Genomic DNA, 25,178 nt, shown 5'->3' on the forward strand with positions numbered 1-25,178 from the left:
CAGTCGTTATAAAAAAGAACAACGAAAAAAATTTTTTTAGTTTATTTTATCGTTACTGTAAACTAACCTGGATTATACGTTTAAAAAAGTTTTTGTATTTTTAAACGATATCAGAAGTAAAATTATGGAACTCAAATTAATACTACTACTTTTACAAACATTCATTCATTTTTTCTCTTCTATTAATAATCATTGAATTTAAAAATCTGATATGGAATGCTGTAGAAATGAGATATCTGAGGCGTTTGTGTGGTAAAACCATGCATGATCGTCTGAGGAATGTGGAGAACCGCAAATGATGCAATGCTGATGAAAGCGTAATGAGTAATGTTAAAAAAAGGGTCGAAGGTTTAGGCATGTAGAGCGAATGAACGAAGAAAAGAGTGTAAGGAAAATATATGATGCAAATGTGAATGGTCGAAGAAGTCTAGGATGTCCTAGGAAGACATGGCACGATCAAGTGAAACACCTCACCTTCCTCTTTCCCTTCCCCACTTACCTTCAGCCTCACAACATCCCCCAATTGGGGATGCCATAGTCTCACTGGCTCCAGACGGGAGCAGTTGGGACTCTTGTGAGGTATTCACTATAAAAAAAAAAAAAAAACGATAATTGTGTCGGGCTATGTCAGGAGTCAGAAAATAGAAGAGTATGCATGAGACGATGTATGAATGTGAATGGCCCAAGGAGTGTGTGAAAGACCAAGTTGTTTGACGGTCTAACCTCTCCCCTGCGGGGAAATGGCGTGATGGTTTGTAAGTTAACTCTAATCTCTTTTTCTATTATTTTCTTATATAACTTTAAGTTTGTCTATATAATATCGTATATATAAACAAAATGGTGGTCCTTATTTACAATGGTTCGTGATCGAAAATGAAAAGTAATTCGTTTGTTAGACTTTAAAGAAATCAGCCTATATTTTAAAATATATCAGTGTACAGTAAACATTAAAAAAGTGGTAAATAAAGAGCCAAATAGATAAATAATAATATTTTAATTTAGTGACGTTAAGGGCAATTAATTTAAAAAAATCACAACTCAGTCATTTATTTTTTTGAAGTTTTTCGGTATTCTTAAAAACAAAAATTATTTGTCCTTCTTTGAAGCCATCAAATAGATGAATCCAAGAGACCCGTAATCCAGAAAAACGTCCACTGCTTCAAAGTTTGTTGTTCACTATATTCATTCCGTTGCGTTCGTTAAAATAACATTTCCGAAAATGTTGCTACTGTATACGTGAAAAGATAAGACTGGTCCAGAATTCATGGGAAATTAAGTTTTGAACTTAAATGCAACTTCCTTAAATGAACTTCTGCTTTCTAAGAAAATGGCAAGTAACCTAATATGCACTGAAAACTAATAAAGTGTCAAAGAATCTGGCCGTATCGTATCGTAAGGTTATTTGTATCTCTCTCGTGGGGCATAGCCAGTGCACAGAAAATCCTTAGAAGTGTGATTTTTAAGGAAGCTGATTTACTGATTATTTTACCGATAGAAACTGATTCTTCAGATTCTCCGGACGCAAACAGGCAAATAAAATTGAATATCTCTCCAAGAAATAATTTCGATATTTGAAAACTAATGATCAATCTAGAAGTAAATGAAAATTAGGATTACACATGGACACCCTGACAACACACTTGATCAGAAGATTGAAATTTACCGATTAAGAAGAAAACTAACGTTGCCAATTTGGATAAGATCTTTCGACTCCTCGGTCCAGATAGGCCAACAAACAGTTATCTACTCTAGTAAGCTATCATATAAAGAGTGACGGGTAAAAAAGCTTTCATATCCATCGACAGCCTCATTCAAGGAAACACAATTATTAGATGTAAGTCAGATGTATAATGGGCATAGTGTATTTATACGTCTTGTAGTCGCTACACGATAAGACTAAAATCAGAACAAAGAGTGATGTTACCAAAAATGAATACAACGTTTTTATATATTCTTTGCTTAAATATACAATGAATTCAAACAACAATACAGAAAGTATAAAATAGACCCTATTTAAAAGCAAATTACAGTATGGCTGATAGAAAGTGGAAAAACAGAATTGGAAAGCTTCCAGAATACAATCATTGTCTGACTGAAGAAAGATCTACTTTGACGAATCGATGTGGAAATCGGGGAAAATATATTGATTCATAAATCGATGGGAATAAGATGATGCACCCTGTTATTGAGAAGTGAAGGAGATCACTATACGAAGAGGACTGGACTTGAGATCTGGACTGGATAAGACTGGACAGGACTGGACTTGAGGATTGGAGAAGTAGATTTTAGAGTTTGCTGTTATTTAATATGACATGTCAGGATTTGCCTGCCAATACCGAGGCTCCCAAATCCGTTAGCCAACAATAAATGGACAGCTTCCCTAATAATGGAACGGGAAGTCGACTCTAAGTAGGCAAAATAAAAATAAAACATTCAAGAAAGAATTTGCAATTAGAGTGAATTTTTTTTTTGCCTAGGAATATATAATATTTGGCTAATTTATATAGCGCCTTTTTCGTGAGAAATCATGTCAACCTATATTGATATCAATCAATGCACGCTATTTTTGAATAAATAATTTTTACTAAACATATTTACACCTTGAATTACACAGGTCTGCAAATTGACATTTTTTAAATTTTTTTTAAATGGTAATGGTTGAATTATATGTATTTTGGAATGCTGAATTCGAGAATGCCATCCATTTTGACCCATCACGTAAGGATTTTCCGCAAAGTGGAAATTAAAATATAGGCAAAACCCGCCTTACACTACTTCTGTAGGGAATGTTCAAAAGAAAAAATCATAAAATTATACAAATTTAATTAATTTTAAGTCATAATATATTTTATTTACATCATATGCAATTATAAATCTTTATAAAATATGCTTTTTTTTCGTTTGGAAGCTTCGTTTTGTGCTTTTTCGTTTGTGGGACGTCATATTTTCCCTATGCAGCATCCAGCAGTAGTCGCCCATCATATTTATATCCCATCGACCTTGATACCTTCTCTCCATTTCCTTGATATCTTGGTGAAACCTCTCACCTTGCTTCTCACTAACTGCACCAAGATTTTAAATCTCGGATCAGGTCATTTAATTCAGCTTGAGAAAATTGTTGAGGTCCACTGGAGTCGCCTACTTGAAACTCGTCACTAGAACTTTCTTCTGATTCACTTTCTGATGATGGCAAATCATCCAGGCTTTGGGGTTCTTGTGGTGTAGGAATGCCAGGTCCGTGAGGGACTGGGCGGAGTGCTGAATCTATGTTTGGGTAGCGAATTTGTTTTTTATTTTTGGTATTATACCCTTGCACATTGCACGAACAAAAGTAGCAGTCATCGCTGTGGTTTCGAGGCTCTCTCCCAATATATATGATTCAAAGCTGACTAATTTTATCGTCATGAGTTACCAAATGTTTTGTTTCAGTCTATAAAACTTAATATTATCTTATAATAAGTTGTAAATAAAAAAAATATATATATTTCCGCAATAAACCCCGTTTTGCGACTTAAGATAGGCAATCCCACAGTATTTTGCGTTTTGCGGAAAAACCTTACGTGATGGAATTTTTTTGATAGTTTTCCCGAATTCAGCAACCAAAAATACATGGGAATTACCTCTTATTTCAAAGAAAAAAAACGTTGCAGACCTGTGTTATTAAATCCGTAAGACCGTAAGCAAGTTCATGTTTTTCAAAAAAAGATATTTAAATTGTTTTTTGTTTTTGTTTTGTACCTACCCCAAGTGGGATTAACCTTACTGTTAACGGGGAAAACAGGCGTATTTATGACGTCACGCGTACCTCGTCAAATTTTCTTCGTTTTCTCAGGCCTTGAAAAACGCAAGCTTTGAAAATTATTTATGAAATCGCATTTCATAGCTAAAAAATACTGATATTTATGTATGAAGGTGAACATTCATAATAAATAACTATAATTCATTACTTCGATATTTGAAAAGTATTCTCAAAGAACCAGAAGTAAGATAAAATTGGCCTACTTTGGGCACACAAAACAGTTCTGTTGATTTAACACTTCAGTGGGAAGGACAGGACGTCTGCGTCTGTATTCTGTAGTCTGTAAGGTATGGGGTTTGGCTTGGTTCGCCTTTCGTTGCACTATGTTTTGTCTTTGAGGCGGTCCAACTTTGCTCTTTTGGAAATGAAGAAGTTTTCTTCCAGTCACCCCGTATTGGGAGCTGAGATACATTTGAATTGCAAATCGACCATTCATTTCGCCTTTTGATAAATTATGTGAGAGTTACAGAACATCCAGTGGCCACTGGGAGAATTCAATTATAATAAGAACGGTGATCCACTGAATGGAGCTGATTTTCATAGAATTCAATGCGAGGATTCTCTGGTACGGAGGGTTTTTGTTTTATTTAATGTTTATTTAGGAATAAAATAATTTAAAAAAATCAAACGGCTCACATAAAGCAAAACAAAACGTTCGTTGCTTAAAGTTGAGATATGTGGTGTCCACAGACATAGGAATTAATAGACGAGAAGATAATGGCGAGGGGTAAAATCAACTGTTGAAGAACAAAGGGGGTTAAGCTGACTGTGATTCGTCAATAAATCAATCTGACAGTAAATAGGCATCTCGCATTATAATATCACCATTTAGTTCTTAAAAGTAAAATCTGCTTTTGAATGAATAGACATTTTTACATGGGAGCGCAAATTACTCGCCACGTTATGAACAAATTTGCGAAGTCCAAATTCGGCAAAGTAAATTTCTTCTGTTTGCAGAGTCGTAGTTAGTTTCAGAGTATTTAGTTAAGACACTTTTACAAATGTTTCATAATTTACTTACCCCAGTAAACAACGATGAGCACACTTGAGAATCGCTACATTGTGATGTGATAGTATATGTTTCTAAAACTGATCCATATAATACGGTGTGAATAAGCTTAAAATAAAGTAAAATAATGCTTACTTATGGAATGTAATACGACAATTGGGTTTATTCTCTTTTTCACATCTATTTTTACAAGTTTTCATATCACAAGTCAACATTTTGCCGTGTTATTTCGTAAAATGAACCGATGATGCCTCGACCATAGTTCGCACAAGAATGATGACGTCACGTTTTCAAATTTCACTTGAGGCCATACGCGAGCACAGCCGGCTCCAATGGAACCGGTATGGGGAGTGGGGATAATACGCTTTTAATCACTTAGGGCAGGTCTACTAATATTCATATGTCTATGGTGGTGTCTAATCCCAAACGAAATTAGCAGTCTTTTATACTCGAAATATACTTGCGTACGACAGGATTTGAACCCGCGGCCTTCGGATTTCTGGTCGAGAGCCTTACGCCTCGATCACGGAGGCCGTCAATGTATGAGACTATTTGAAGGTTCTGGGAAATAAATAATATAATGTACATACATACTTTTACTAAAAAATTATAATCAAACGTACATCTAATAATTTCGGTTTTCGGTGCATCAATGAATGCGTAAAATTATTCACGTTCAATCAACTTTTAATTTTAAAAAGTTGGAACTGAGAAGTATTAATCATATAAGACAAAAATATTTCAAATAAAAATTCTAAATTTTGAATCAGTGTTTCTTTTGTTATATTTTTTAAAAGATTACTCTTATTTTTCACAAATTTACTGATGGTATTAATTCGAAACATACATTTCTAACGTCTCTCTAATTTGTCACAAAAAAGTATTATTTTTATAAAGAAAATTGTAAGACAAATATTATAAATACTCTTATATTTACATTCACAGATCATAAAATTATAATATCCCGTGATTTTTTACGTGTCTGCGCTGGTAGAAACTGATATTGAGTAAATCATGAAACACACGCAAGACATTTATTAAAAAATTATGGAAACGTACATCATATTTTTTAATGCATAATGTTTTCAATGTTAACGTATTGGTAAATCAATGTTCCACAACTCATGATGGAAATGAGACCGATGAACCCAGAAATTTAAGATCGAAAAGCATTTCAAATTTCATGATTCTTTATCTTCATGCACGAAGAAAAAATAGTTTTATGAATCTTTTAAAATTATTGGTAACCCGGTTAAAAACGAGATAGCGGGCCGTTTCCTGATAAATTTTAAATAAAATCCTAATATATCGGACCACATGTTCATACACATACATTTGCAACGAAATACGATAGTATTAGGATAATAATGAAAACGTTCCGACATCGTGACAATATATTCGTAAATTACTAAAATTTTGTCAGGAAACCTACAAACTTTAAGAGATTCCAAATTAATTAGAAATATAATTTATCTCCATGTGCGGATAGTTTTAGTGTTTCAGTGATGAATATAACCGATTCGTAAATGGTCAATATTTTTTAAAACTGGAAAATAATTGAATATTGGAATATTATTTGTTGTTACTATAACCATAAAAATTCTAATAACCTGTTTTCACAAACCTTATATGTTTGCAAATACCTCAAAAATTAGCTCCTGAACGACCGCAAAGTTTCTGTCTCTTTTCTCCATTAATTCCGTTTTCCCTTCGAATAAATGTTAACGGTACAATCTTGTAGGTTTGTCCAAACCATTATTCGGGTGTCCCGGAACGTAGGTACCGTGTTCTGAATTGTACTATGTCCTGAATCGTACCGTGGCGGCTTCAAACGTACCGTGTCCCGTACTTCGGACGCGAGCCTTGTAAAACTATTAAACTATGGTCCAATGGGACGGGATATTAGAATTTAGGGTCCGTTAGTAAGATACGTTTACGGGATATGGAGAGATCAGGTGCTTAAAAACCTCTGCGCTCTGTGTGCAAGGAAAAAATCTTAGGTATCTAACGTTCTACAATGTACACATTTTTTATTTTTTACCTGGACTGAACATGTAGAATTTAATATGTCGGGAAGTGAGTTAGCGAAGAGCTTCACAGATGCATTCATAGAGGGCAGTGCAAAGAGCTTGCTTGGAGGTCCGCAAGATGGCAGCTAGTAGCCAGTAGTCGCCAGGGCCAGTTGGGCTACTTCCAAACAAACATGGTGTTTGCAGACCACATTTAGCCATCTCCTAGTTAGGTCGACTCCTATAATACCGGAAGTATTCAACAAATCCCTGATTTAATATAAAGAACTTATTCTCTAAAATCTCCTTCCACGACGAGTTGGAGAACTGTTTGTAATAAATATGAAATATAACAAATATGAAACACAACAAAAACTAGATATATGTTAAAAACTAGTTACTGTTTGTTTCATATTATATGAAACACACAGCAAATACGGTGACTTTTTTGTTTTTTTTCCGTTTGAAACATTAAAAAATCAGTAGGCGTAGTAAACTTAGAATCGGGTGGGGGGTTAGGTGGTTACTTGGCCGATCTTCGAGTGACGTCACGTGGAAGAATTTTTGATGTTCTGTGATTTTTTTTTTTACCCTAAATAATGTCAGGAATCACTGGTTAAAGTAAGTCAAGTGCGTACCATAACATCGTACGTAATTTGCCTTCAACAATGTAATTTCATAGATTCCTGAATGTAAAACCTGCAGTATAAAAACTGCAGTAGTGGACAAACACCTTTTTTTTGAAAATATGAACATTTTTATCAATGCGAAATGTTGCGAAGGTTTGTAAGTTAACCTTCCGATCCAGTTTCGTTTCATTTTCTAACATCGCCTACTTATTATTATCATGCGCGCAATATTCCTATATCAGCCATGCGTACCTTGTTCCTGCCTGGAGACTGGGGACATAATATACCCTGAGGGGTTATTAGTAAAAATTACTTTACTATGAACCTGAGCCTGTTTAATATTTACATGAAAAGGACACAACATCTCGCGGCGAATAGTAATGTAGATTGAGTTAATAACTTTCTTTGACCCTCTCGTGTAATTACACTTATCGTGCTTAAGAGCTGAGGTTTATTTTTTTTATTTAAATTTAATATTTTTTTAATTATTACACTCGCTTTACAACTTTTACATGTTTTACAGAGGAAAATAAAAAGAGTGTTTCCTCACCATAAGGAGACAAGGCTCTTATTTTTAATGAGGGAGTTATTAATTATATAAAGTCATGTAAGTAAGTAATACTAAAATATTAGAAAATCAGAAAAATAAAACTTTAAAAATTATATTGACAGTTTTAGGTAATTTTTCAAATTAAGTTGAATTTCAAGAATATTTTTGTCATTTTTTAGACGTAAAGCAGGTTTATTAAAATAAGTTATTCCTAGAAACAGAAAGGTCTTTTTAATGTGCTGGGTATTCAGTTTTGGGATTTTAATGTTATTCTTATATCTTGCGGATGTATTAGATTGTAAGTTAATTATTAATTTTATATTTCCGAGTTATTTTGAATGGTAGAAAAAATTATTGTGTATTTATTGTGAAAATATATTTTTTATTAAGGTTGTAAGAACACTTTTATAAAAATAATACTGAAAATAAGGAAATATATTTTAAATTTCTGGTAATTTGTTGGAAGCACTGAACACAAAAAGGAATGATTTGATGACGATTAATTGCGATTACGTAATATTTTTCAACGCCCTTGCCAAAGGTTTTCGAATCATGAAAATGTATGATAAATTTTACCAAATAAATATTAAATGTACCTAACTTGGACACACATACGCCAATAATATAACGAACCACTTTCGGTTTTTCTTTTCAGTCGTTCTAAGTGAATATTCATATTAGATTTAAAGTAGATTAATATCTTTTCTATTCAAAGTAGAGTTATCAATTCACGCTAGAGCGAAATTATTGTTTTGTTTAACTTTTCTTTAGATACAAATATTATCCTGACATTGGAAGCTTGTTCTTCAAATACCTATTTATGCACCGTGTTTCACGCCCATACTGCGAAATTTCTGAGAGTGATTCAAAACTTAGCAAAATGTACTTTTTTTCATTAGTACTCAAATAAAAGTATTGCTTAGAATTTCTTAGTTTTCTTGGCTTACAAAACGTTCGCAAAACACCATTTTGTTTTTATTAGTTGTCGGCCCTCCGTCAGCTGTTCTATTTAAAATATGAAATGTTAGATACTCGTAGATTATCACGAATATCAACCCTTAAAGGTTTGTGGTAGAACACAGTTAATATTAAACTTAAAGTAACCTTGATACAGGCTAAGTCCTAGTGAGGTTAATTTTTACGAGAAAAAATGTGATTTATGTATAGTGAGATGCAATAAACAAATATTACGAGTTTCTTTAATTAATTAAGAAATCGAATCAATCCATCCACAAACATTTTTTCTGTAGTAACAAAACTGAGGAAAGAATAGTTCAGCAATGGGTAACGCTGTGACATAATTCACGACTCGCGAACATTTGTTTGATATTTGACAGTAAAAATGGAATATTTACAATAATTTGGACAATCAACACCGAACGTTCAAACGTTTTACTGTTTTTTATCAAATGTGATCCGATGACAAGTACAACAAGTACAATCAGATTAAATGAAGAAACTGAATGCCAATGGACGTTTAACGGAAACCATTCAGATTGATGGTCGTATTGATGGTCATCGAATGTGATGAAGTTTGAAAAACTCCACCCTTAGTAATATTATTTTATGTAACATCACGCCTCATGCGCATAGTACGGAGTACTCGCGTTAATTTCTTCCATGCATCAAAGCATAAATGTATTCATAGCCAGTTTGGCCCTAGAGCCCGAAACAATGTTGAAACTGGCCCCAAAGCCCAGTGATTAGGTTTTGTATGCAAGACATCTATTTTGAGCCCAGGCCGGATTTGTTTACCCCAATCGACCTTATACATATCCCTTAGGGGTCTTCGTTAGTGTCATTATTGATTCAGAGCTAAGCGATACAGTTCGGATTTGCTAAGTGGCATAGGTCGGAGGCCGGTAACTGGTCGGTGTGGGTACTTGGATTTTGGATGTACTAAGCCCCACATGTGTACATGTATTTTACAATTGTGTAGGGGCAGTTTGTAAAATCACACTTCTCTCAGAATTAGTTATTTGATAGATTTACAATTAAGTTTTTAGATTCTCACGGCCAAAAGCATTTTTGTTGTTTGTTTTTGGGGTGTTATGCCGTGTTGCGCTAACTCCTTCTTTAGCCGACGTTTCGGACAGCGTTGCAGTGTCCATCATCAGTGCCACAAGATGTCGCCACTTCCGTTGGCATTTCGCACTTGGACGGGCCCAGGCCACAAATAAATAAGCACAAACTCAACAACCAAAATTTACACATCTTCGGATCTACCGGATCTGCCCTGATGATGGACACTGCAACGATGATTTACAATTGTATAATTTTGCACTCTGTAAAAAAGTTTCTTGTTAACTTATATAGTCAAGGAAATCAATTTGGTGACGTTGGAATTATCTTTTAGAGAGGTGGAATACTTATTTTTTACCGTCGGGAGCCGTTGGGATGTTTGTGGTATCACCCGCGGGCCGCACTTAGAATTTATGGCGATGCCATACGTAGTAATGCAAAATCATGTGTTTTTGGTTTGAAAATTTGGTCACCTAGAAATGTTTCAGATGCTTTAATTAAATACTGCGAGTAGAATACATCTTAGCCTTTGAAATAATCGAGTATTTTTTATAAGCCCCGAAAAAAATAATGTATAAGGCCTATGAAAACTGCTTTAAAGTTCGAAATCTCCTGCTTACGAACCCATTTTCGGTTATGATTTTATTGTATAATGTGGCAAATTTAGTTATTTATAAAATGATGGAAAAAAAAAAATATTTATGCCTGAACATCCACAAAATAAAATAAAAGGCACTTTTTGGCCATGTTTTTTTCTTGCATAAATCAAAACAGACGGATGGTGTTAAGCGGGAATTTTAACTTTATCGCCATCTACGTAAGGGTTGTTATTGATAGCGGCTCAATTTAAAATATTACACGACGTAGTGCATCGCCTTAAGCCGAAATGACGGGAGGGGGAATCAAATTTTAAACTGCACTTGGAACACGTGTTTGGTTTCCTTCCAAATGTGTCAGCGGATGAATCCACAACTGGAATTTAATATTTATATTCTGAACACAAAACTAATTCAACATAGTAATAAGAGTTATCTTTAAAATGATTATGGTTTTTGATTAGCGTTAACTCTTAAACCCTACCTGGGGTACTGGAGTACCCCCCTGGTGTTTAAAATATCAACAATTTTAACAATATTGCACTGTTGCAAAAATTGCTCTAGCTAATCTACTCTCGATAATTGGCGCGTAAGTACGTCAGGAAGCCGTCACCGCCCGGCAAGTGCATTCGCGTCCACAGGTGTTCCGGGGTACCCCAGTACCCCGTGGTAGGAATACTGTTAGTTATTCCTTCCAGTTATACTTGAATTACTGAAGGTATTTTTCGACATCTCTCTGGTAAGTTTACACATTATTTATGATTTACTTTACTTTGTGATAATGGTTAGAGTACAGTGTTGATAGGGAGGGCCTGCGCCTAATAACGAGACATTCATGGACTAATAATGTGTTATGAATGTAATGAAAGTGTATGTATTGTAATAAGTTGTCTGTATTGTTTTCAAATATGGCATCCCAGACTCGAAGTCTTGGGGGGGAGGGTTAAATTGCAGCTGCTTTGTTGGTATCTGATGACGAAGAGCTCAACCTAGGAGAAGATTCAGAAGATGAGCCCGACGGTGTTATCGAGGATTTCCGGGACCATTCTGAAGTCGCACCTCGTGAAGACGGTGATCAAGATAGTGTGGAAGGAGATGAAGAGTATTTAGTGCCTGAAAATGACTGGGCTGGTATAAATGAAGACGGTAGGCGCTCGGTTGATTCTCCATTAGTTATGTATGGAAAAGGTCATAATAATCGACAAAAATGGACTGGTGTTAAGCCTTCTCGCTCAAGAATGCCTCGCCGCAATATTTTGTTGCACCCACCTGGTAACGTATTAACAGAAACCTGACATGTGAGAATTGGTTCACGTCTATACCCACAGCCAAAAAGTTACTGGAAAAAGTTATAACATTAGTTGGAACAGTAAAGAAGAATAAACGAGAAATTCCTCCTGTTTTCTTGGACACTAAAAATCGAGAGAGATGCACATCAATGTTTGCCTACGACGGACCTCTCACACTTTTGTCGTATTGTCCTCTGAAGTCAGCTAAGAAGAAATTTGTAATCATGCTGTCCACCATGCATGACAGCCCTTAAAAGGATAATGAAGTGTACCTTCCAGAAATAATACATTTCTATAGTAAAACCAAATGCGGGGTGGATGTGTTCGACAAACTTTGTAAGAAATACTCGACGTCCAGGAACATCGAAAGGTGGCCCATGTGTCTCTTCTACGGGTTGCTAAATGCCGTTATTGTCAACTCTTGGGTTTTATTCAAGCTGTTAACTAACATTGATGAAGAGAAAATAACCAAGCGGCGTGAATTTCTTAAGTGTTTGTCAATGGCACTCATAAAGCCTCATATGAGAGCAAAATTACAATAGCAAAGTTTACCCCGGGATATCAGAGAAACTATACGTGCAGTCTTGAATATTCATAGTGAAGATCATAGGCCGGTCCCTAATAATCTCAAACCTGGTCGCTGATATTTTTGTCCGCGCACAAAGGACAGAAAATCTCGATCTGTCTGTAACACTTGTCGCCGCCATATTTGTGTTGACCATCAATACAAAATCTGTCCTTCATGTAACGACAAAAATGTCTATTAGTTTTTATTAATAAATTTTATTGTCTTTACTTATTACTTTGCCATAGTAAAAATAATATTTTAAAAAATATCAAAGACTTTTATTTTATTCATTTTTTTTGCGCGGGGTACTGCAGTACCCCGTGGTAGGAATAATTACATTCCCAGAGTGGTAGGGTTTAAGAGTTAATCTGAGTACCACACTCCAGTTTCAATTAAACTATACCCAGAATACGAAAATGATTTTGTTCCGATGGTTACAGCGCGCAGTCTACAATAATTTTATAATTGCAATTGGAACACAATGTTATCCTTCAAAATGCATCATCAGGTGAATCGGCAACTGAAACATCGTGTATGCATTCTGAACACAAGACCGGGTTGAACTTTTAGGCAGCACCAAAAGTGATCACTGGCCCCAGTTTTCTGATCCATGATCTATGGTAATCAACAAGCTCATATCAAAAGAATTCAAAAAAAAAATTTAACACATAAATTATAAACTAAACTTACGCTTCTCAAATTATACCGAATCCATTTAATTTCATAATTTTAACTCCCTCCAAACACGACGTCTAATTTTTGATCAAATCTTATTGTTTAAAATCCTAAATAATGATATGGACTTACCAGAACATACCAATTTAATAAATCTTCATATTCTCGCGTAGAACAAACATTCGAAATAATTCCCCAATTCCTCGTTTATGTGCACAATATAATCGAAAATTTTACAGCATTGACATTTTTGGTAATAACCTAAAGAAATATCGATATGAAGTAATGCGTACGATCGATTATTAATATGAGAGTATGGAATGTATCGGGAGCATCTCCTATCCTCTTCCTATTTTCCTCTTCCTCTCCCCTTCCTTTAACACCAAATTAATTTTAAGATATTAAAACTTCATTTCCAATGAACTTTAGCATAAAAAACTTCTGTTTCTTGACTTCAGTTAACTTGTATATTTATATCTATCATTGTATATTATATAAAAGCTGTTTTGTTTTTTACAAAATAAATAAATAAACAATTCATATTTAAATGAATACAACTGTCAGTTTTTGAGTTTGCGTTGAAACCTCTCCATACTACCGACCAAATTTACGAAAAAGTCCTTCGAAATCTGTGATCCATTCGAAGGTTATAGTAATAATCAAATCTGCAATCAATATCTACACATTTAAATATCGATTTTTATTTTTTAATTTGCCTTAGCATAAAAACTTTTACTGAACATCTTAGCCGGTGAAATTTAAAAAAATTAAATGATTAACAAATGCAAATCAGAAATAAAAATATGAAATATACAATGGAGTGTCCAGGGGTAAAGTACGATAACTTCAGGAGGTGATTTTACATGATGGCAGAAATAAAAAAAGGAGATAACTTTTTTAAAATTACAATTACAAATCACAAATGTTTTTTACCTCAAATTACCATAAAAAGTTGGAATTTCGAAAAAGTTATTTATCATTTTTACTTGTACTATAACTAAGTTTACACCGTATCCCCGGACACCCTATATATTTCGCAGTGATTTTTCATGAATTTAGTTATAAGTGTGAAGGTACGTTAAAAATAAAATTTCTGGCAGCCGCGGTACAGCAGTTAAAGTATTTACCCACAGTCTACGGTTTGATAACCAACAAACGTTTTATTCCAGCGTACACAATTTTATTGCATTGCACCTCTAATTTGTGAAGCTAAGATTTAAATTCTATAGCTTACTTGAAATGATTAATTATTAAAAGCAAGTGGAAAATACATACGTAGATGAACGTGATTCAATTATGTACCTACACATGTCGTGCCGTTATTTTATAACTAACTTTATTCAAGTAGGGTTGTTTTGCATTAAAACAAACAGAGAAAATCAACATTATTGAGGCCAGTCACCAAATACGTCGTAGAATTAGTCCGATTTGGGGGAATTTTTCGATAAAATTTTCATGACCAAAAATTGATACAGTCTTGAACAGAAAATAATAAGAAATAAAGACGTGACTCATATGAATCTTTGATCTTTTGATCAAAACAATGATTTTTACCTTGTTAAACGAAAGATATCTACTGCGAAAATCAGTGGGAATAATGCGTGTCACAAGTCACAAGCGGAAAAGTTCTTACATGTTCATGCAAATGATTATTTTGGGGCGATTTTCGATAACGCTATTGTTTTTCATAACAAATGAATAATCGGCAGTAAAGTGAAATAACGTTTCGTGTAATTATATTTTCGTCACCAGTAAATACACAAAATAAAAACGATGCAATCGTTAAATTGATTACGACCAGGCTAACATAAAATGGTGTAACTATTCGTAAATAAATGCTATAAAATATATAAATGTATCGAATTATTCACATTGTGTAGATACCTACACCAGAAATTATAGAGAATATTAATTAGAAATTATTATAAATAAATGTTTTTACATCATATTCCAATACATTTAAATATTTAAACTTTTTAATTGCAAACGAGTTAATTGCAAAAGATTTGTTGTTGCATAATAAAGGAACCATTTAATGATGTTAAACAATAAAAGAAATGGGCTGAAAAACACTCTATATTCAGAAAACAAATAGAGTTTTATTTTACACGGCCCTTGTGGTTGAGGGGTAGCAAGCGGGTTCAAATCAAGGAGTCGGGATTTCAACAAGCAAGGTTGCGGGTTCAAATCCCGTCGTTCGCAAGTAAATTTTACTTGTTTAATTTGTGCTATTGTACAAATTAATCATTAAAAATAATATATTTTATATTTGCGGCACGCTTCAGTATCGCCCTGGTGTAAAACCACAATTCAGAAATGTTGCTTAAAATGGCTTTGCCCTGTTTCAACATCAACACAACCTTTGACAACCTAAAAAAACCTACCATAATTTGTACCAACATTACTATCGCCATAGTAATGAAAAATTTTACTACCACTTTATTAAATTTCTAAATTTCATCGTTTGACTGTGCTCACACGAGAAATGTCGTATTATGGGGTTTTAAATCATGAATGCATGCGTTTATATTTTTCTGATTGTTTTTATGATTGTGTTTTGTTTTTTTTTTGTTTCCATTTGAGTCATGGAACGGTACTTAAATATAGTCGGTTCGCTAGTTACTGGATAATTAATGTCTGATATGGTACATTTAGTTAACACGAAGTGGGCTGATGTAGGTCTTAAAATGTCGGAATTGTAGCATTTTACACAAACAAAGAAGGTGTTTTATATTTGTTTTGCATGTATTATAAATAACACCAAAATTTATTACTTGGTTTTTTTGGTGTAGGTGCATGATTTCATTCAAAACATAACATGTAATTATAATGTATCCCTTATTTTTTCAGATTCTTATATTTAATAAATATAAGGTGGATTATCTGTCAAACAATAATAGAAAATGTTATGAAGAAATAAATGCAATGAAACAAATCAAAAATAATTAAAGTGAGAGAATTTTGAATGTCTATTCAGAAGGCGGGTATCGGTTCTGCCGCCCCGGGAACCATTTAATGGTTAACCAATACTATATCACCCCAAGTGGTTTGCTGCCCTTGGTAACTTGGGGGGACTGGGTTCATGCGGTGTGGTTTGTCTAGGTCCTGTCGGCGAATGTGTCTGCCTATTCAGTGTATGGCGGACCGGCTCAGGAGACACTGGTTGAAGGAGACCCTCTCCAACAGGACTCTTTCTACCCATCGCCTTGCACTGCAGTGGGAGAAAAGGAAAAACTAACTGCTGGACACACTGACCCCCTGATTCCTGCCCACTCCTCATTCCTGTTTCCTTCCTAGAACTTCCCTTCCGTTATTTCCTTACAATCACTCTCTGCACGGAATCCCCAAAGTTGATATTGGCCATTATTTACCTCATGGCCTCCGTTTAAAACTAATATAAATTATTTTTACCTTTTTTTCAGTAATATATTAAAAAATACAAACAGAGTAAAAATAAGCCTAGGCATGAAGTGAAAAAATCAACTCCTCAATAACGCATTTAATGTCAGCGGATAAGCTTCGTGTTCTCCAAAAGTATATGATTACTGTTAAGGTGAAACACAACTAATTAAAAATATCAACAAGTTGAAACATTTGTAGAAAAAAATCATGTTATACTGGATTGATGAAAAACATATTAATGATTTATTTATCACATACCAATAAGGTATCTTCAAATAACATAAAAAAATGCAAAGTTTTTGAAAGCACTTAATAACGTACCATCTGCATTGATATTCATATAAGAAAACAAAAGTTTGACAGTAATGTTCAATTATTTAGGATATTAAAAAAATATATATCAAAACGATTGTTTTGTGACCTGTGAATATGGTTTGTTTTCCAGAAAGGCAGGAGGGCAAACAACAGGTAGGACAGCAAGTAAGGGACAGGTTTAGGGGATGAGATTAAGCTAAATGCGTATACAGAGTACTGATAGCCATGGGCACACCTGATAAGCCTGAATAACGCAAATGAAAATCTCAATTTTATTAAAATGACTGTTTTTTTTTTTAAATTTGAAATAAATCAAAATTCAAATGTGATTTTTTTACATTACTCCACACAGGAGGCGTTAATGAAAAGAAATCCTTCAGGACTATGTCATATATGTCATCTTTTTTTTTAGGGGTGGGTAGGAATCTGGGCGTCAATGTCAGGAGTGACGTACGAACGAGTCCATCCCTCCCACTACGGTGCAAGACGATGGGTTAAGAGAGAGTTCGGCTGGAGAGGTCAAAAGGTCTGCCTAAGCCAGACTTTCCCTATTCAAAACGGAATCCGCCACCAAAAAATAGACAAACCTCCCCCCATGAACCCGGGCACCCCTGCTAATTTCTTGGGTGTTGGTTATACAATAAATGGTTCGTGGGGCGGGTGTAACAATACCCGCCTCCCAAATTGCGTAATTATAAGATTCAGCAAGTATTTTGGTTTTAACTTTCATGGCATCCGTTTCGGGGTTCAAAATTATAAATATTGATTTATTTTCACAAACCTAGTGAATAAAATTTTTTGTAGTACTTAGTAAAATGAATAATTAATATTATTCTCCTTACTAAATATTTGATTGATTGTTTTTTTTTAGTTTTTTCAAACTTTATAAATTGCTAGAGTAAACTAAATTTCGAATACGTTTCTATTTTATTTTATTATATTTAGGTATCAAACAATTATATTATATGCGAAATAAACCAAAAAAAAACCTGTACAATCAAACTGATTTTAAACAATAAGTTCTCAATTTCAGTAAGATTTACTTAAAACACATTTGTCAAAAAATTTATAAGAAAATTTTATTACTTTAATTAAAAGCACTTTCATATACACAGTTTTAAATAAAAAAAAAATGAAGACTAAAAATTTCTCTCAGTCAGGCTTTCTAGATGTGCTCATGGATTTCAGTACCTGGTATACGTGTTCAGCTTATCCTCATCCACCAAATCTATCGATTTTCGCTAAATGTCTTTCGTGTTGTTTGTCCTCCGGAAAAGAAAACATAGCATAGTTACAGGTCACAAAACAAGGTGCTCTCATAGCCGCTGTGCCCACATGATGCACAGATGGGACCTTAAAGAGTCGGCGATGTGTGAATGTGGTGCGGTGCAGACCACCGAAAATGTGGTCAACGAATGCCCGCTCCATTAATTCCCCGGCGGGATTGACGAGGTTTACATGGCGAAGCCTGAGGCCCTAAACTGGCATGCAGACCTAGATGTCCCCCTCTGATCCCCCACCATACGAAAGAAGAAGAAACAGAACAATCGTAATTCTGCCGGAAACATTTATTACTGTAAATTACTATAAAACCAAATATTATAATACAAGAAAAGTAAAAACAGTAAAATTTTTGCATCGCATAATACATTCATTTAGTTTAACTCGAGGTTTATGTTTTCAAGGTATAAATGAAAATATTATACATTTCGTAGGGTATTCTGTATTTTTCAAATACTTCCCATATGAATACTGAGCATACACATTTAGACTTATACTGTGGTGTTTAGGTACTAAATAGTTGTTTTATCTGGTTGTTCGGGGCAACGAAATGCAGTCAAAATATCTAATAAACATGACTAATCAACACGATAGTTCACAAATTTGTACAAGTATAAAGCATCTATGATTTTTCTACGTTTATTTGGAATAAATTGATGATCACTAAGGCAATATGACAGATATCTTGTAATTTTTTTGGTTGATGTATTGAATAAGATCAATGTCATTTGGATATTTATATATCGACGCTCTCTTCAATGAATTTAATGTCCTACTAGATGTTTGACAGTGTTATATAAAAAAAATATTAATCCATGTTTACAGAAATAAAAAAAGCCGAACACAAACATCAAACCAGAAGTAACCGGAAGAAATAACCTTTCCGTTCCAACAAGCAACAGAGCGGCTTATCAAAAACTATTCTCATATCTCTATCCTAAAATCTATAAGAAAATCCCCTCACAGCTGAAACTGTGTGAATTGTCATCCTTCGGTCCAAATCTAACAATATGGTTACAAAATCTAGGCAGGACTGATTCCGAAATATTATTAAAAAATGTAATCTGAGAATTATTTATCACGATCGCCTAGTTGTATCTTCGCTTTTCTATACTTATTTTCTCTATTCTTAAATCCTGTATTCCTTTAGGATAATTTGAAACCTGTTAATTTGACTATCCTAAAACGGGAAACCTTCCTAGTTGGACAGTCAAAAGCTTCCTTGCATATAATGTAATGAAATTATAAAAAATAATAAATATTTTGAATTCCAAATAATCACAAAAATCAAAGGCATGTTGTGATCTAACATAATATGCCATAAAATATGTGTATACCGTAAAGTGAATTACTTTCAAAATATAAATATGTCGATATATATTATTAAAATAGTGGGTAAAACGAAGCATTTTTTCACATTTAAAAAGTACCCTTTTCAAAACATTTAGTCGAATACCTAATGGAGTAAAACCTGAAATTTTTAATACCTATTTAAGCAATATAAGCCACGCTTAAACTTCAAGACAGAAAAGATTCTGTTGCAGGACCTCTGCTTTGCCGCTGAGCTAATACGACCATATCGACTTCCGTCATTTTTAACAGTATCATACTTTGACTATGATCTGCGAACATTATCTTCATTTCCTTAATGTTAACATAAACAACCCTTTCTGTCTTTCCTGTTTCACAGTTTTCATTTGAGAGTGTTTAATTACTGTCTTCAATGATTAAGTACATATTTTATTTATGAATTAAAATTAACAACACAGATAAGTAGGCACGTGCATATACACGATAATGTACATAAAAAGATAGAGAATTGTGTTTATATATTAATGCGTACTACCTTGGAAGGTACATTTATTACATAATGAAACCTTGCCACAACTGTTTTGTCTAGCGCTTACAAAAGTGTAATTTTGACAGGAGTTGAGTAGAAGAGGACAAACACAAAGACTGACTAGTAGCGTTCCCGGGCGCAGGTAATGGGTGGGCACCGGGCAACGGACACCGGGCACCGGACACCAGACACCAGGCACCGGGCACCGGATACTGGACACCGGGCACCAAGATCTGCGGTACGCCGGCACGACAGGTGCTAGACCTAATTGAATAATCAGTTTGTTATCAAACTAAAACAGAACAAGTCGGGATAGTGTTCTATTTGACACCGGCCGCCCGGGTCCGTCGCACACTTTCACTAAACGAATTGGTTCCTAGGCAAAGGTAGACAATCGGGAACGGAATGTTAATCTCTAGAAATTGAATCATGGATTTTGTCTAGGTGGATTATGTGATGTGACTGAAACCGTGTACTTTCACTATTCATTAGTACAATACATATTTTTTTGTTGCCCGTATTTTAATATTTTTCCATAGAAGAATATTTATTTTCCCATTCAAACAGTTCAACTTTTTTTTACCTAAAATCTACCTTAAAACGTTGGAATTTTTAATAAAGTTATTTTTCTCTTTTACTTGTACTATCATGTAGAATCACCTCCCGATGTTTTCGCACCTTACCCCCGGATAACCTTTTTTTTTTTTTTTTTTTTTTTTAGTTTTTTTTATTAGTAAAAAAAGATACACGAATTACATAATATAACAATTACATAATATAATTACACAATATAGTAGGTTATTAATTACATAATATAAGTATTCGATGTACCCCCATAAATAAGCAGGGCTTGTGTGTATGGGGGTGTTGTTATATTTGTTTATATTTGGTACGATTCAGTTCAACTGTTCGGAATACTTTTTAAGGTGGCTTTTGAATTCGTTTATATTTGCATTCATGTTCCTAATTTTTTCTGGTAATGAGTTAAAAAATTTAACTCCGAGATATTCATGGTTGAACTGTCCTATTGTTTTTTTACATTTAGGAGTAGGAAGTATTGACGTTTGTCTAAGATTTCTGTTATTTTTAAAGGGTGCAATTTTATTTTGAATATAGTTTTTATAAATTTGTAATGTTGCATGGTAGAAGTATAATGCACTTAATTTTCTGACCTTAAATTGTTTGAATAAAAGTTCGGACGAATATGAATAGGGTTTTTTTAATATGGTTTTTATTATTAGTTTTTGTGATATGTAAATTGTTTGAGTTTGATTTTTATATGTACCGCCCCAGCCTATAATGCCGTATTGTATAATTGATTGACAGAAAGCGAAGTATGTGGTTCTAAGTAATTTTTCGTTTAAAATATCTCTTAAACATCTAAATATATATGTTAGTTTCCTTATTCTGTTGTTCAGAATATTTATATGTGGGGACCATTTTAAACGCTGGTCTATTGTTATGCCTAGGTACTTAATATCGGTCTTGCTTTCTATGTTTGTGCATAACATATTGCATTTGTGGTTTTCTGTATTTTTCACAGAGTGGATAATTATGTTTATTTCTTTAGGTGTTTCTTGTTTTTTAATGAAAAATGGTAAATAATAAGTTTTTTTAGAGTTTAAAGTCAACAGGTTTTCATCAAACCATAATTTTAGTTCATTGATATCTGTGTTTGCCATGTTATTTAGTTCTATGTATATGCATTTAAGATTTCTTTTGAAATATTTTATTTCATGCATAGTAATAGTGTTCACAACAAACATGTAATTTTTTCAATTTTTTTCATATATAAACGAGCACCCTTTCCTAAACTCGAGCAAATGCCTATATTAGGGTATAATACAATAAAACTTTATATTCTATATGTGATGGACTCGCCCTGGGATAAATTTTTTTTATTGTTGATTTATTATGGTTAGAAAGAATTTTTCAGTTGATTTCACGAAGTAAGGGTTTACCAGATGTTGGCCTTAAAGCTGTTTTAGAAACAAGTGTTTAGATTTATTAGGGTAGAGAAAAAAATAGGAACATGCACTGTATCGTCAGAGACCTCCGGGATGTGGTTTGAATTCTTAGATTTTATTCAGTGGAGAGCGAATTTGGGCTGGGAAACTGGACTGGGGGTAGTCAAGTTTCATCCTTTGAACAAAGAGTTAGACATTTTACTGGAGAAGTAACAATTTATTGGTTTTGAAACGATTTAAAATTAATGTGACAGGTTCTAGGGCCATAATTGATGTGTTCCTTTAGTGCATTTCTGTCTTTTGAAAACAAAAAGCATTCAGAATTCAAAAGAACATAAATTAGAAATCGCATATGGTGATTTGGGGGGGTTGGTTTGGGGAGGGGGAGTCTGGATTTGAAAGCGCGGGGAGACGGTCAAGACAGTTAGCGTTGAAGATCGGAAGGAGGAAGTCGATAGTCGTGGTTAAGGAGCCCGGGCGGATAGACAGTCAGCGTTGAAGAACGGGAGAAGGGAGTCGTGGTTAGGGAGCGCGGGCGGATAGACAGTCAGCGTTGAAGAACGGAAGAAGAAAGTCGATAGTCGAGGGTGAAAAAAGCGGTTCAAGAGAGTCAGGTTTTGAAAACGTTGGGAGGTGGGAAATAGAGTCAACGGGGTCAGAGTTTCAAGGTCTGGGAGACGGTCAGGAATAATCAGGATCGGTCAGCGTTTTAGGATAGTCGAGTCGGTACAAACTAGGGAGCGCGTCAACAAGAGTTAATCGTCGGGACGCGAACGCAGCTAAAGTCATTTAGTGTAGAAGGTGTGGTTTTCTAACAGCATGAGTATTTTACTGCATGTGACTGTGTTTGTTCATTATAATTATTTGGATTGTTGACACTAAGATGTATCGGTAAGTCTATTATAATCTAATTATTAACACTTATTTCCCTAATGTAAACCAAATAATTCAATTGTATTTTGAAGTAGGAGTATTTAACTTGAGCACTATAGGTACCCGTTAGAAAAGGAGGCCATAAATTACGAGACCTGGCCATTAAAAAAAAGGACGAAGAACGGTTACCCTGAAACCGCTTTAGATCATCCAACAATAGACATTGTTTATGAGTTAGACTATTTTATGCAATTTAAAATGATTTAATAATTCTCCAGTAGTTATATTTAGCGCCAAAATTTATAGAACACAAACCATTGTATTTATGCAGTGTTTTTATGGTCCGGCGAACGGTTATTAGTCGAAACAATCAGATACCTATGGGCGGAATAGTAACGGATAGAACGGTTATTAGTCGAAACAATCAGATACCTATGGGCGGAATAGTAACGGATAGAACGGTTAATTAAATGCTTCAATGCCTGTTATTTGACAATGAGTTGTCGTATCCTCCTTGGGAATTCAACTTATTCTTCACGGAATTCATAGAATATATTTAATTAAATATAATTTATTCAAACATCACTCTTTTCATTCATTTTTGAATCGGGATAACGCAGCGGATTGGAGCTAGCCGCCGAGAGAATTCATCTGTCTGGCATTCCTATTCTATCAAGTGAGATTTTCAATTTTCATAAGTTTGGCGGGGACGGAGTGTACGAATTTTCCGTAGGCTGTCCTATCTTACCAAAGCGACAAAAGCGAAGGGAACGAAATTTGTAATTGGCTTGCCTAATAGGGACTTTTGTGTTAGCAAAGTCGATAACCCTGGATACCGAGATAAAGTCTATTTTAGTATAGCAGCGCCGGCTTTTTCCCCTGCTATTGGTGTGGTTGAGTTATTCCCGTAAAAAGCACCGGTTTCTGTCGAAGGTGTTGGCGGACCAGCCTTAGGTAGTCACCCTGAATGGACCCCTGTTTCGAGTATTTTCAGCTGGTGAGAGGACGCTTTCACGGAGTTCAAATCGAAGGGAACGAAAATTGCTAATGGGCTTTCCTACTTGAGTTAGCTGGTAGACGAAGGAACGAAGCGGGTAATGGCTATGCTATTCTTGTCTGGCGTGTGGGGAGAATTTTTTCGCTGACAGAACGAAGGGATCGTGACGAATATGAAGTTGTTTCGGCGCTTTCTGACGTCCTTCCTGTCAAATTCAATAAGTACTTACCCCACTATAGGAGGAGAAGTCATCCAGAATTAGGTTGGAAATTGACTCCGACTGAAACCGTTTGAGCTGACGGAGATCGGATGATTTCAGATTCACGACCTGATGATTCCAGTATCCCTGATCCTTAGCGCCGGAAGTCGAGGATATCAATTTCTACCATTCTTTGATATTTGAAGCGAACGGAGGGTAACCAACGATAGAGCGAATGACCATGACTTTGAAGTGGGGTAAAATCTCCCGTCTAGGAAACATTCGTTATGTCGGATGGACGCCCTCATCCAAATTAAATATTGACATGACTATTTTGAGTGTGGACGAAAGACTTGAAGTATGTTCTGTATTGTACATATGATAAATATGTGTCATTACCTCTACTGGAACGAGAAGCTGTATAGACTGGAGCCAGGAGCTATTTGGAGTAGCGTGACTGCAGAGGCGAAGTCGAACAAACTGAAGCTGAATTCATCATTATCCTTACGAGCGTAAACCAGAGGGGTGTTCACGGGACTCCCGAACTCCTGACGTTGCTGATGCAAACCACTTCAGTATATGTTTATGTTTGAGGTTAGTAGAGTGGACTCCTAATTTTCGGCATGCTGGCGAAGCTTAACTCATCATCGATTTGGGGGAGGTTGACGCGACCTAGACCTCGCGCTACCCACGTGACCCAAATGGTTCCTGACACCAGGCTATCATGCCACCGGACCGGAGCAGCTCCTTATACCTAACGGTATAAGATGAATCTTCTTCAATCATCATCATCATCAACATCATCATTCACCAACAAGGATCCACATCCCACTTCCATCACCCTCCGGCAGGAGGCAAAACATGTCATTATTTCATCTGTCGCTGAGCGATATTCAATTCATTTCTGGAGGTGTTGGGATTGGACCATCAACTTGGCTGCTCTCGAGCTGGTCACGTTGATGGATGGGATTTGGACGGAGACCAATCGGAAGCAACACATGTTTTGTCTCTAGCTATTCCCGAAAATACCTACTCATAGAAATAACTCACAAAACTAACAATCCTTAGTCAAATCATTAACTTAGAATCTTGTGCATCTTGAATTGAATTGTCTATAGCGAATTTCATGTACTTGTAATTAATTGTCTCATTATATTA

This window comes from Hesperophylax consimilis, chromosome 6 (assembly GCF_061612785.1).
Source record: "Hesperophylax consimilis isolate HC1 chromosome 6, BYU_Hcon_1.0, whole genome shotgun sequence".
Taxonomy (NCBI): Eukaryota; Metazoa; Arthropoda; class Insecta; order Trichoptera; family Limnephilidae; genus Hesperophylax; species Hesperophylax consimilis.